Below are 16,117 nucleotides of genomic sequence, written 5' to 3'. Positions count from 1 at the left end.
GTCCTGGGCATCACACTTTTAAGAATATATCAAATGATACATTCTCCAGAGGAAAGGAGCAAGAAGATGAAGGACTTAAAATTATTAGATATAGAAGGATCACCGAACTGTTACTGGTTAGGATATAGAAGGAAAAGCTCAGGGGAGTGGTTGGGAGCTATCAACTACTGGATAACCTCTTGACAAGAAGAGACCATTAGAAGCGATCTGTCATTAGAAGTATGGTTGGATTAAATTATCTTAAATGGTTTTTCCACACCTGAGATTCAATGGTTCTTTTTCTGACCTTTTGCTAGAGTTGTTCTGAGATGCCGAGGCTTGGTGCAAGTATTGTCTTTACATTTCATTGTAGAAATTTACATACTGATCCAGCCTTGCAATACTGTAATTTCAGAATTGTCTGTATGAGGAGAATATTTAATATTTCATTCCAGATATATTTCTTGTTAAATGAGTGTTTTACTCATGTAATCCTGATATGGAAATATCTTCATGGACATCACTACAGTATGTTAAGAGAACTTTATTTGAAATTTTAATGGTCAAAAGTTATGGTCAGTAGTAGATTTGTATGCTTAAACATACAAAGTTATAAGAAATAACTTAGAGTACCTCTGTTTATTTAGACAATCTGCCTGGTTGTCTAAATCTGTCTATGTTGCTCTCTTTGGTATGAATATCAGTTCTTTGGAGAGCCTCCTTCTTCTTTTATACCCTTATTCCAGGAGTTGCTTGGCTCAATGAATAAATATGGTAATTTTTAGTCACGTGAGGTCTGAAAGCAGGTCTTTCTGGGATGAGTCTCATTCTTTGAGATAAGATGCCAAATAACTTGCAGCAGAGTCTAAAGATTAAAGAGCCAGGATTTAGAAATATATCAGATTAGTTTGTTCCACATAATTCCTTCCAGATTCTTTTATGTGATCACTATCTCTAACATTAATAAGCATGGGGAAACAAGTAGAGAAAGAAATAATTATTTAGTAGGAAGAAAACTGCTCAAGTTTCCCTGTTTTGTTTTAATCACAAGCTTGTTAATGTTGTATTTAAGAACTTTCATAAAAAATTTGACAAATTGGAAGATGAGAAAAATATTGGAAGATGAGAAAAATATAATAATATAGTTGCTTCTAAACTTAGAAAATAAAAAGGCCTCTGGCCCTTAGCCCTCCATCTTTAGAATTAACCTCAGGGAATAATCATGGAACAAATGCTCTCCCATTGGTGATTTCTCATGAATAGAAATGTTTGAGCAATAACCTGATTATGTAAGAAATACTACAGTCTGTGAGGGAAAATAAGAATAGATACTTTTGTAACTGAGCTCAGCATATTGTAAAAGACCTGAAGATGGAGCTCTTTGCAAAGTTTTGATAGAGTATGATGCCAGCATTTGGATGCTGGTGCTTGTTGACAGTCTTACCTTTCCCCCAAGACTTTGATTTATAATCTGCTTGAAATGTAAACTTAAGTATCATATTTTTTAATGTGAAAGAATTAATGAAAAGTTATACAAAATTTATTATTCTTTTGGATCATATTTCTGAAAATAATAGCCTGTGATTTCTCAGCAGTCATTCTTATTTTGTTTTCCTCTTTAACTCTTGCGTGGTGCCATTTTTGGTCATAGTGGTGACAGTTCATAATGCAATGTTCATGGTGAACATCTTCCATTAACTGTACTTGAAACCTCCTTTCCACGGCTACCATATTTTTCTTTTAGATGTGAGATAATATATAAACAAACAAACAAACAAACAAACATATCTTCATGTCTTTCAAATATACCTTAGCAACGTTTTAGAGTTGTTTTGTGTTCCAAAAGAAACATTTTCTTTGGCAAACCGTTGTCTAATTTTTTAAATGAATGAACTTCCCTATCCTTCCCTCATCTTTTTGTCCCTCTTATATTTACTCAAAAGAATTTGTTGTTACTTGTTTCTTTCTTAGTAGTATATAGTTGATAAATCCTTTTGGTGTTTTTTATTTCTCTGTTTTTTTTTTTCACATTTGTATATGTATGCTTTATAAACCTAGTATTAATTTTATAAATCATTTTTTGTATTTATCTAATATTTTAGGATGGTTAACAATACATTCACTTAAAAAATCTTGTTTATTAGGATTCTGTGTGAACTCTGTTTATGAAAAATAGTTGTTTTCAATATTTTCTGTCTCTTTTATGTTTCAGTCAAGCTATACTGTGAGCAAGGCTTAAGATAACTCAGTTAAAATCATATTTCTAATAAACAAAGGCAATGTTTTTTAATTCTAAAATTTTAGATTACAAAGTTTAGAGTCATTCTAAACCACAGTTGAGATACTCTCCAATGTGCCTGAAACCTATCCTGTCATATCTATTTCTTAATTCATTATTATGTGGTGGTTTAATTAAGATGCTTAATCAAGCTTTAGAGATAAGAATTAATCTTGTCAACCTTTCTGGTTATGAACAAGCTGCTTGCTCAATTTTTTTTTTGTAGTTTTTAAAGAGCACTGCATAAATACTGGAAAACATCACCTTTATTCCTTTTAATTACTAAACTGAAATCCCAAAGCGTTACTGTTTCAGACAGAAACCAAAATGCATGTAAATCTCAGAAAGCATATTTTGGTGTAGTGGATAACTACCAATTTGCTATATATGTATGTTTTAAAGTATATGTATATTTTACATATATATATATATATATGTGTGATGACATTTGGTGAGAATATTAGAATGATTTTAAAAAAATAAAAAAGAATGATTAGTGAAGAAAATATGAAAAATATCTCATGTATAGTCGTAACTAATTTGTTTTTTCTTTTTAATAAATGAAAAACTAATAGTTGCAGATTATATAATACACATTTAAAAATGTTTTCACAGTTGATAGTTTTAAATGACCATTTAAAAATTATAATAATTATTCAATCTTTGTTACCATAGTGACTTCATCAGATTAATCATTTTCTTTGTATTAAGTTGAATTTTTAAGGAAGAGTAACTCACTAACTTTTCCTGAGAAACATGAAAAGGCAGCAAACACTGATGACCATGGATATAACGGTGCTTTCATTAAATGTGTCAACACATTTGCCATTTAAAGTCCAAATTGAGTCCACTTGATTTAATTTGAAAGGTGAAGGGCAAGAAATGTGAACCTCTCTGTAAGTAGTCCCTGTTTTTCTTCTACCAGGAAGCCTTTCTAGGAAACCTTGCTGAACTTCCAGTCTCTCCCTGTCCCTAACTCTTCTTGGCCAGGTACTCTTCAGTGTGCTCCCACAGGGCTCTGCATTTAACTCTTGCATAACTTCTGTAACACTATAGTGCTTTATTGTCATTGTCTGTTTATTGCTCTCCCCTTTTCCCTTCCAGTAGGTTAAGTGGAAGAGTATGTCTCATATCACTGCAAAAATTAACACAGCAAATAGCACATGTTAGTATCCCATAATTATTAATGAATACATCACAAGTCTGCAGAATCTGGCTGCATATACACAGTGTCTTCAAAACAAGCCCACAAATGAGGCAATTACTCTTGCAAGCACCATTTTTATATACTCACGTTTATGTATATAAATGTAGAAACTTAAATTTTTTTTACCCTGAAACTAGCAATGCCAGTTGAACATCTTTTTATTCATAATTTGGTTTTTGATCACTTAAAATGCAGTTATTTTTTCCATAGTAGTATATTGATGCATTTCTTTGATATTCCATTTGGAAGTTGATCAAATTTAAAAAATAATTTGTTTTATAGATAGGTAAATAGCTTATATGATTAATTCGTCAATATAATATTGCCATGAGTAATCATTTTTATATGAGACTTGGGAGATACAATGAGTACTAGTTTAAGAATTAATGGGAATACTGAAGTATAGTAGTCATAGTAGTTTATGAATTAATGGAAATACACTGTAAAACTGTCCATTTGGTTTTATGCTTTCAATAATGTGGATTATTTTCTCAGCACTGTAATAAAATCTGCTGAAATTCATTAAAATCCACTTGGAAACTGTGAATTTCAGAAACAGAAATAATTTAATCCCTTCATGGCATGAGAGAGCAAAAGGAAATCTTACATGGTGCCAGTGATTAAAATACCAACCCACTAGTCTTCTCAGTCATTTAGTCTCTTCTTTATGTATTCCTATCTTTGTAGATGAGACCCTTGAGACTTAGGTTTAATTCTTACCAGTTTTAACATGACCCCAAAATGCCACAGAAAAATGCTTCATCCATTGTTAAATTGATTTTCTCTTAGTCACTTATTTGCATGTTTAAGAGATTATCCAAGGAACCTACAAAGGTGTTTTTTTCCCTCTTTCAAAATCTGCTATTCATGAGGTCTGTGAACATTTTAAGTTACTTCCTTTACCACCTTGCCACATCCTCTTACAAACTTTTATTGTCTTGGGCTCTGCGGTCAATTATCTTGTTTGAGACTGATGAATAAGAACTATTCATAGATCTCTCACTAAACCAGTGGATTAAGAGTCTCTTTGGGTATTTCCAGTACTAAAACATTAGACTGTACAGAACAACAATTACTTGACATTTTTGAGAAAATTTATATTTATATATATATACTCAGATAGCTGTGATGTCTTTGAACATTATATTATTTTCTCCCCTTAAAAATATTAAAAATATTGCTTCTTGGAATAGGAAATTTGAAAATTTAAAAAGAAAAACTATTAAGATGAAAAATAGATTTTTCATTTTGGTAGGATTTAAGGTAACATAGGAGGAAGGCTCATGCAAGCAAACCGTGGCCTGCAAAGATACATAGTGAAGATGGATATAGACGTTATTCTGCAGGGGAAAACAATTTGCAATAAACAGTGGGCTGTAATTAGTATTTAAGTGAGCACTCGTTAGTAGAATGAGCTCTATGATGTAACTAATGTTAAAAAAAATCACAAATTTACATCAACACAGATGGGGTTTTTAGAGTAATCTAAATAATAATGAAATAAATGCTAACAGACACTTTAGGGAGAGTCAGTTCATACAAACTGATTATTCTTTCACTAACTTTTTACATGAGTTAACAACTAACATATAGTTGCTTGAACATATTGATAAGTAATTAATTAGTATGACTATTTGCTAGTTGTCAGCTTCTGAAAATACAGTCTTTTTCTCAAGTGAGTCACACAATTCTTTTTTTTTTTTTTTTGGTTGGAACGTATCTCTGAAGTTGTAATTAAAATGATAAAAAAATTCCATGAGCTATCCAAAAATTTTATGTTAATACATGCTAACATAAAGCTGCCAGTATAAATTATTGTAGTTCAACATTCCATTTTACATATACATATATGTGATGAAATAACAGCAATTTAAAAGTCATATGAACTTAGGTCCCATTGTCTGTTTTTCCAAAAAGCTCTCTTTACTAATCCAGATAGAGAGCACGCACTTCAAAGGAAGATAATCCATTTCACTTAGCTCTAGTCATTCTATGTTGGGGTATAATTTGTCCTACTGTATTTTATATGCCCTTGGTTACATGGGCATATAAAATCCAATTCTTCTTCAATAGGAATGGTGTCCATATTTAAAGAGTGATCATGTCCCAGCTTGTGTTTCACTAATTTCTTTAGTGATAAATGAATGATTTGTTTACAGACTTCAGTACCATTTTTTTTCCTTCTCTCTGTTGACTCCAGTTAGTCATGATTTGTTATGAGGTCCAATTATTAGAAAACATGGCAGGATTATTAGTCTTTAAATCTGGACTTCATCTGTACCAATATAACCAAAGACTGCATTAGACTTTGAAACTACCTCATGCTTCTGGATTATAGTAAACCTACTGCTAAAGCAAATTCTTCTTGGGATTGTTTTTTCATCAGTTGTTCTTATCCTAGACTTTAGATACTGAAGTGTGGAACCTAAATGATGGGCTTTATATTCATCAATCAAGTGTTTATTAAGTGCCTGACAAATGTCAGGCCCTATATAATGTCTTGAGGATATTGTGGTGAACAAACAGTTCCTGCTGTCACAGAGCTCAGATTCTCACAGAAAAGACCGACATTGAAAGTGTGGAGTACGGAATTATACTTGTAGTTTAAAGATTAGAAGTGAAGTTAGGAATGGCACCCACGGTTTGTAAGAATTTTTTTGCTGTATTTTTTTCTCCTTGAAAGATCAGTTTTCTCTTTTTTTTTTCCTATAAACCTCTTATCAATTAATTTCTATTGGCACAAAGTAAAATCTCACTCAATTGGGACATATTTATTCTATTATTTTATTAATATTCTACAAAATATACTATATTAAATATTTGAATATGAATTACATTATAAAATTATGCACAGGAAATATTTTGGTAAGTTAATGGTTACATATATTATTTTTCAGTTTTCTCACTGACCTATTACCCTGTATTTATTTTTAAATTTTTTCAAATATCACTAATCTGAAAAGCTAGATAAATATTTATTTTTTTTCCTGATTTGTCTATCTAAGTGATAATGAGATTTTGAAGATCATAGAAAGAATAAACCAGGAAATTGACAATGCAAACAAAAAAACCTGTTGTAGAGAGAAATTTGATTTAAAGAATCTGGAAACATTTCTTTTTCCTTGAATTAGCATGTTTAAAAAAAAGGAAAAATAAAACATGTTTGATTCTATTCAACATGTTTACACAGTCTCTGAAGGGCTATATTGGGCATTTATCTGTCCACAAATGCTATAAATAAAAAAGAAAAAATAGATGTTAAAATAAATATGAATAATGTTAAATGACCAGTTATGACATCAAACTAATGAGCACTATAATCCATTGGAATTTATTATAAAGTCCCATCTTTTTCATAAAGTGTTGAGATACATTTGAATCTGCATCTAAGTGGTAATACTTGATTTCTTTGGGAGATGTATACATTGAAATGAAATATAATTATGATTTTAAAAAATGCTGGTTTAATTGTTCTTTGCAAATTTTTTTTAAGGATAATGCAAAACCATTAATTCTTTATTATTGACATATATGGAAGAAAGCATTGGTAAGGTAAACTTATATCCCTGATTTGCTGAAACACCCCAGTTTACACCTGCTGTAGATCAACTAATGCCAGCTAATTATTTCAGTTCCACTTCACTCTCAACAGTGTCCCAGTTTGGACAGAAATAGATCTTCAATTTAGTAATAGGTCCAAAAGTTTAATTTTGTTTAGACAACTAAATTAAAGAAACAAAAATCATTATTTTTCACAGAAATTTAAACCTACTTTAAAACATTTTGAAAGAGTAACAAAGATCACAAAATCTACATATAATTTTCCAGAGTTGGATCTTGAATAGTAATTAATTCCTGGGACAAAATGAAGATTTTACTTTTAATTCCTTAAGCCACAGTATTCGGTTCCAATTTGCTAGGTTTCATGAAGCTTTGATGGGCCACTTTAGAGTTTCTAAATATGGGTTTAGGAGTAGTCATACTATTGGTAGCAGTTAACATTTTAATCAGTGTATAATGATATAATGTACCAGACACCATTCTAAGAGCTTTTTAGACATGATCTTATCTAATCTGCACAGTAACATGATGGAGGTACTATTATTATCTCTATTTTTTAACCAAGGAGAGTGAAGCTTAGAGTAGTTAAGTGATTTGTGTCCTTCTTACATTCTGCTTTGCTGAAAATTGACTAGATAGCTATGTTCCAAGTCAGCAGGATAAATAGGTCCATCTCTCCTACCAGTGAATGTAACATTAGTATTTGCTTCCTAACTCATGAGATGTTTAGTAACTTCTGAGAGTCCACATTTTTATATATGGAAAGATTGCTATAGGAGATGTAGTCTATACATTCCTTAAGATAATCTAAAATTTACTCTGGGATTAAGTCACGTCATCAGGCATACATACTTGGAAAACATTGCTTGGGAACATTAAAAAATGTGCCTCCTCTGGGCTGGGTTCTGGTGTTATTCCCTAAGTTTTCCTTTTAGGGCAATTTGAGTAGGTGCTTCATTTTTTTGTTTGTTTATTATTATTAATTTTAGAATACTTTTTTTTTTCTCATAATGTTCACCAGATTTTTGAGCTAGAAGAAACCACATGTCTTCTGAGTTGTTGGTATGACTTTTACTTCATGGGCACTGTGAATTTTGTTCCTGAATATGTCATTTTCTTTCTTTGATTCCCAGAAAATCAGAGCCAAATGTCTGATTTACTTTTTGCTATTAGTCAAAATTTTCAGCGTGCATTTCTTACACTGACTTTAACCCTGGTTATCTTTTCTTTCTCTCTCATTAATGGCAAGAGCATGGATCTAGAATTAGACCACCAGGGTTCACATCCCATCCTAGTTGCTCTCCAATTTTGTTTCTTGGTAAGTTAGTTAGCCTCTCTTAGCTTTCTCGCCTGTGATAGAGGAGGGCAAAAATAGACAAACCCCATAAGGTCATAGGAAAATTAAATGAAATAATACATACAGAAATCTTTGAATACTACCGAACATATAATGTAGGTGTGTATTACCAGTACTGTATGTAATTACATTGCCAAAATATTTGTAAATCTACTCAAATCCTTTTTATTTTGAGGCTTAACATAAAGAAATATTAAAATGTTGCCTTGCTCTATATGTAGTATGAAAACATAAACATACGTTTGCCAAATTGAAATACATGTTAGACTGAGTCTACAAATCACAAAAGATAGATTTTGTTTACCTTGTTTTGCTTATTTTCAGAAAATATTTAGAGAATTTAGGCAAAACTCAGAGAACCCGTGTAGATGAATGGTTTTTAATAATATGTAAATAATACTCTACAAGTTTGAGAAACTGATTAAATAAATGCACACTTCTGATTCTGATAAGACAGAATCTATCAAATAGGTAAATGTAAGCCTAAATAAAAGAAAACAAATATATAAAATAAATACGGAATTTTGCCGATACTTTACCTTTTCAGGAAATGAAAGCATTTTCTGTTCCATTGTGTGGGAGGAAGCATTTGAGTTTCAACCACAAAAGCAAGCATGTCCAGGCAACCGAACACATGCAGAGATGGTTGGCCAGGCCTCATTTCTGCAGCATGCTCATGAAAGATGGGTTAACTAGGTTAATACTCTAGCCTACAAAAAACTCATTGAGGGTAATTAGCATTTGTGGGGATATTGTATGCATCATTTCCTTTTATTTCTTCAACGTTTGACCAAGCTACACAATATGACAACATTTTCTGTTGAATCTTGGAACTAACATTAAATTACAGATAAAAATTATTTTTATCTTCAATTTATTTGAGTTTTATTATTATTAAAACCCTTTGCATTATGCTTAAACATGTTTTTTATTTACTTATTTATTTAAAAAAATTTAAAAAGTTTATTGATGGAATCTCTCCCTGTTGTCCAAACTAGAATGCAGTGGTGTGATTGTAGTTCACTGCAGTCTTGAACTCTGGGGCCCAAGCCATCCTCCTGCCTCAGATTCCCAAGTAGGTGTGACTATAGTTGTATGCCACTGGCAACTGACTTGTTTGTTTTTATATTGTTAAGGTTAATCATGCCCTGTATGATTTTCACTTGACTATACATAAATATCAAAATTATAGTGGTCATCATTGCTATTTTGAATACCACCTAGGTCACAACTTGGACCATAGGTCCAGGGAAAGGGACTGTAAGAGGAGGATCCTTCAAAGTGAAGCCTTAGATTTGCTGAAATAATAGAAAGTAAAGATCAAATTGTGTATAAGTGCCTGAAGTTAGCTTGTAGGGTGTGAGGGGAGAAGAGAGTGTATGATTAGTAGGTTTAGAGTATTAGGATGCATCTAGCACTATGTCAGAAGGTAAAGTTAGAGTGAACGGACAAAGGAACTGGAGAGAAAAAAGATATTGAATATGTTATGTAAGTGGTAGGCAAGCTACAGACTAGTTTTGAAACATGATCAGTCTTCTTCCCGGCAATCCTAGGGTCAAAAACAGGTAATCAGCAGCTATCTAAAGTTTAATCAGTCCATTCAGTAATTGCATTCTCCAAGTTTAAATGTGGAAAGGTCCTTAACATAGCTCTGGCATATAATACTGATACTCTGTAGTTTGGTATCTCCCTATGAAACCAAATCCATAATTAAGATACCAGAAATTCAAAAGATCCTCTGGTCCATACTCCATCCAAGCTCATGCAGGTGTATAAGCACAAGTGAAATTGTTAGATTGACATGGATCCCTGGGTAGTGCTAAGGAAGGGAAAAGAAGATGTATGTAATTTCAAAATGTATGTAATTTCAATTCCTGGATTTAAAAATGACATTATCATGCTACTTTATTTTTCCCTTAAAATGTTATATTTTGACAGTTATAATAATAAAGATAAATATTTACTAAAACATTTTGTAATAGGCACTTTAATATTTCATTTATTTTAATACAGATAAAATGCTGTGATTTATTTTCTTCAATAAATGAATGGGAAAAGTGAGGGTCAGAGAAATTGCATGCCTTTTTCAGGTTCTGTAATCATTAAATACAAAAATATATATATATATATATTTTATTGCATTTTAGGTTTTGAGGTACATGTGATGAACATGCAAGATTGTTGCATAGGTACACACATGGCAGTGTGCTTTCCTGCCTTCCGTCCCCTCACCTGTATCTGTCATTTCTCCCCATGCTATCTCTTCCCACCTCCCCACCCCCCCGCCCCTCCCCCATTTCCCCCCAATGGACCCCAGTGCGTAGTGCTCCCCTCCCTGTGTCCATGTGTTCTCATTGTTCAACACTCGCCTATGAGCGAGAATATACAGTGTTTTTTACAAAAATATTTTAAGTTTTTTTATAAACTACACTTACAGAATTGAAGACATGGAATAGATTGCAATGTAAATCTTATCACTTGATCAAATATTTACTCAAAACTGAATGAGTCCATCAAACCAATACACACTTGCTTTATGAAACTACTTCACTCAAGGATCCTTCTTGTTTCAAATAATTTCACATAATATAATTGGGATTTTCACATTGAGTAGACACCTAGTGATATCTAAATATTGGTGGTGATATCTAAATATTGGTGGTAAATGGAGGGCTAATCTCTGCTTTTAAACTTGACTATCTTACATTAAAGATCTACTATCTTGCCAAGTCAATTCTAAGCAAAAAGAAAAAAGCAGGAGGCATCACACTACCGGACTTCAAACTATACTACAAGGCTACAGTAATCAAAACAGCATGATACTGGTACCAAAACAGAGATATAGACCAATGGAACAGAACAGAGGCCTCAGAGGAAATACAACATACCTACAACCATCTGATCTTCGACAAACTTGACAAAAACAAGCAATGGGGAAAGGACTCCCTGTTTAATAAATGGTGTTGGGAAAACTGGCTAGTCATGTGCAGAAAGCAGAAACAGGACCCCTTCCTGACACCTTACACCAAAATTAACTCCAGATGGATTAAAGACTTAAACATCAGACCTAATACCATAAAAACCTTAGAAGAAAATCTAGGCAAAACCATTCAGGACATAGGTGTAGGCAAGGACTTCATGACCAAAACGCCAAAAGCAATGGCAACAAAAGCCAAAATAGACAAATGGGACCTAATCAAACTCCACAGCTTCTGCACGGCAAAAGAAACAGTCAGTAGAGTGAATCGGCAACCAACAGAATGGGAAAAAATTTTTGCAGCCTATCCATCTGACAAGGGGCTGATATCCAGAATTTACAAAGAACTAAAGCAGATCTACAAGAAAAAAACAAACAAGCCCGTTCAAAAATGGGCAAAGGATATGAACAGATACTTTACAAAAGAAGACATACAGGAGGCCAACAAACATATGAAAAAATGCTCATCATCACTGGTCATCAGAGAAATGCAAATCAAAACCACATTGAGATACCATCTCACACCAGTTAGAATGGCGATCATTAAAAAATCGGGAAACAACAGATGCTGGAGAGGATGTGGAGAAATAGGAACACTTTTACACTGTTGGTGGGAATGTAAATTAATTCAACCATTGTGGAAGACAGTATGGCGATTCCTCAAGGACCTAAAAATAGAAATCCCATTTGACCCAGCAATCCCATTACTGGGTATATATCCAAAGGATTATAAATCATTCTACTACAAGGACACGTGCACACGAATGTTCATTGCAGCACTGTTTACAATAGCAAAGACCTGGAACCAACCCAAATGCCCAATGATGATAGACTGGATAGGGAAAATGTGGTACATATACACCATGGAATATTACACAGCCATCAAAAACGATGAGTTCGTGTCCTTTGTAGGAACATGGATGAACCTGGAAACCATCATTCTCAGCAAACTGACACAAGAGCAGAAAATCAAACACCGTATATTCTCACTCATAGGCGGGTGTTGAACAATGAGAACACATGGACACACACTGGGGTCCGTTGGGGGGAAATGGGGGAGGGGCGGGGGGGTGGGGAGGTGGGAAGAGATAGCATGGGGAGAAATGACAGATACAGGTGAGGGGACGGAAGGCAGCAAACCACACTGCTATGTGTGTACCTATGCAACAATCTTGCATGTCCATCACATGTACCCTAAAACCTAAAATGCAATAAAAAAAAAAGATCTACTATCAGCAGATATTTGCACATTTATTCATATAGAAATAGGAATGTATGTTTGTATTCTTTACTGTTGAAATCAGAAGAAACAATGAACAAAATTGTTTCTATCCTAAAAGATGAAATTGAACTGGAGTATATTTTGTCTTCAGAAAAGCTTTAACACTTTAAAGATGAGCTTTTAATGGGGAAAGGACTCCATTCAATAAATGGGATAATTGGCTGGCCATATTCAGAAAAATGGAATTGGACCCCTACCTTTTGCCATGTACAAAAATTAACTCAAAATGAATTAAAGATTTAAATTTAAGATAAAAAATACAAGAATCCCAGAAGAAAACCTAGAAAATACCAATCTGGACATTGGTATGGGAAAGAATTTATGACCTAGTCCTCCAAAGCAATTGCAACAAAAACAAAATCGACAAGTGGGACCTAATTAAAGAACTTCTGCACAGCAAAAACAAACAAACAATCAACAGAGTAATTAGACAACCTACAGAACAGGAGAAAAGATTTGAAACTGTGTATCTGTCAAAGGTCTATTATCCAGAATCTATAAGAAACTTAAAAAATTCAGCAAGCAAAAAACAAATAACACCACTAAAAAATCAGCAAAGGACAAGAACAGACGCTTCCCAAAAAAAGACATACAAGTGGCCAACAACATGAAAAAATGGTCATCATCCCTAATCATCAGTAAAATGTGAATCAAAACCACAATGAGATACCATCTCACACCAGTCACAATGCCTATTATTAAAAATTCACCACCACCAACAACAAAAAACATACTGGCAAGGCTGTGGAGAAAAGGTAATGTTTATACATTGTTGTTGGGAATGTAAATTAGTTCAGCCATTGTGAAAACCAGTTTGGAAATTTCTTAAACAACTTAAAATGGAACTACCATTTGATCCAGCAGTCCCATTACTGGATATATACCCAAAGGAAAACAAATCATCCTACCAAAAAGACATATGCACTTGTATGTTTATGCACTATTCGCAAAAGCAAAGACATGGAAACAATCTAGATCCCCATCAACAATGGCTTGGATAAAGAAAATGTGGCACACGTAATCGTGAAAAACTATGCAGTCTTATAAAAAGAATAAAATCATGCCCTTTTCAGCAACATGAACACATCTGGAGGCCATTATACTAAGCAAATTAACACAAGAATAGAAAACCAAGTACTGCATGTTCTTATGCTTATGTATAAGTGAGAGCTAACCACTGAGTTCACATGGACATCAAGATGGCAACAACAGACAGTGGGGACTCCTCGAGGGGAAAGAGGGAGGGAGCAGGGACTGAAAAACCACCTGTTGGGTACTATGCTCAGTACCTAAATGACAGGACAATTTGTTCCCCAAATTTCAGTGTCACACAATATACCTATGGAACAAACCTGCACATGCACTCTCTGAATCTAAAATAAAAATTGAAATTATAAAAAGAATGTAAAGATGGGCTGTTACAAATTGTCAAGAGGTAAATATGAGGATAAGTGAACCAATTATAAAATACTTACGGTACAACTAGGTATTGACAGCCTTTATATTTTTACATTACGATATAAGACAACAAAGCAGGTCTTAACTTGTTAGACCAATTATATATTTGTATTTTTGGCCGTGGATGATGATAGGCTTATTGATTTTAATTGTCCTTTATTTCCTCCATATTTAGAAAACATCAATGTGGTCTTCTATCATTTTTCTCACATGGATTATTATAGACATACATGAAAAAAGAAAAAGGTTGTTATTTGAAGGAGAATTAGGCCCTTCCGTAAAATTTAAATAAATATGATTTTAATAATATTTTAAAGGAAGCTTTTTTCTTTTAGTCTAAAATTTGGATCCAATGGCCTTGTGTACCACAGAATAATACAAAAACACTATTTCACAGTTTATAGCTTAATAAAACTTAACAAAACTAAAATGGTAGTCTCAGCTCCTCCTTATGAGAAATTTATAAATATAAGTCCTAAGAAACTATTTCATACTAATATTTGATATAGTTTGGTTTTCTAGTCCACAGTTTAGAGATATCTTTGAACTTTTGTCTTGAAGTATTTGCTGGACCTGACCATGTCATGTGCAAAAGATGTGGCTCAGGGAGAAAACTAGACCTGGCAAAATTAAGTAGTCAGGATTTGTCTCTGGGAACAGGGAGGATTTTTATCCCCCACAAAATTATGAACACTTTCGCAAGGATCAAAGTTGTCAACTAGAGGGATAAAATTCTGTTAACAAAATTTCAGACAATTGGCTCACAAGTGAGATGATTTTTGTGTGGGTGGAGGCCTTACCTCTTTCCTGAAGCCATGAAATCCTTTCAAGATTTCGACTAGCTCTGCCTATTTAGTTAACATTTTTGTAGGTTGTTTTTATTCAGTTGATAGAGATTATACCTTAATTCTAGTCTGTGTGGTAATATGTACTGGGCAAATGAGAGCTGTCATTTTTGTATTTTAGAGAATATAGATCAGTTTGTGAGATCTATCTTATGAACCTCTAAAGAGGAACAGAAAATCACAGCATTTGTCAGAAAACTCATTTTCAATGAAATAAATGCTTCATATTTATCATTACTTATTGTCTCTGAGTTGCCCACTCATGTCTAGGTGGCACTCAGGTTTAGTTACTTATATTTAGTAGAATGGCTGCTAGCATTTCAAGCAGAATGTAAAAATAAAATTAACTCTGGATTATTAAAACTCATGAAGAAGAGACTATCACAAAGTTATTCTCTACAGACAATTCTTTATTTTCATACTTAATTCTTTCTTCTGAATCTTTTACTATAGTACCTATTAAATAATAAAACAAACATTTAAAACCTAACGCATGTTTGAATATCTCTTGCTCTTTTAAATGACTAAAATCAATCTTGGCTTTCTTAGAAAAGCAAATGCAGACATCAGTTAAGCTCAGTCATATATCATGGAATATAAATGATCAATTTGTATTGGGTAAGAGTTCAGGAATATTCACTCAGGATATCTGGCACTTCTTCCCATGCTTTTTCAGATACCATTGGTGGATCTTAATTGAGAAAACATTTAGCCTCATTTATTGGAAAGATATAAAATAAAACCACTTAAGATTAAAAAAGAAGATGAAATTATTGAATCTTCAATGCTACTGGGCTACTCTTATTTAACCAAATTCTGGCTTATTCAGTTTTTTATGCTCTGGTTTGTGAGTTTAGCTGTTTGGTCACTTCTATATTTTCTTTCAGATGCATTTCAGTGATTATTTTTTAATACATTTTATGCTATTGCTCTTAATGATGCAATGAGTTATATGTGTTGACTTTGATGTTAGTTAGTATGGGAATTAAAAAGTAGGCCTCTCCAGGAAATACATGTATGAGTATAAAATTGAAGGGATAATTAATCCATATATATACTTCAAGCTGATAGTACACATAAAATGCATTTGCTTACTTGGGTAATTATTGACTTCATAGGGTTTCACAAGAAAATAGAGCAATGATAGCCCTTTTCTTGTGAAGGCATGTGAGA

Source organism: Saimiri boliviensis, chromosome 3, assembly GCF_048565385.1.
Source record: "Saimiri boliviensis isolate mSaiBol1 chromosome 3, mSaiBol1.pri, whole genome shotgun sequence".
Classification (NCBI taxonomy): Eukaryota; Metazoa; Chordata; class Mammalia; order Primates; family Cebidae; genus Saimiri; species Saimiri boliviensis.
Note: the sequence above shows the minus strand (reverse complement) of the source record.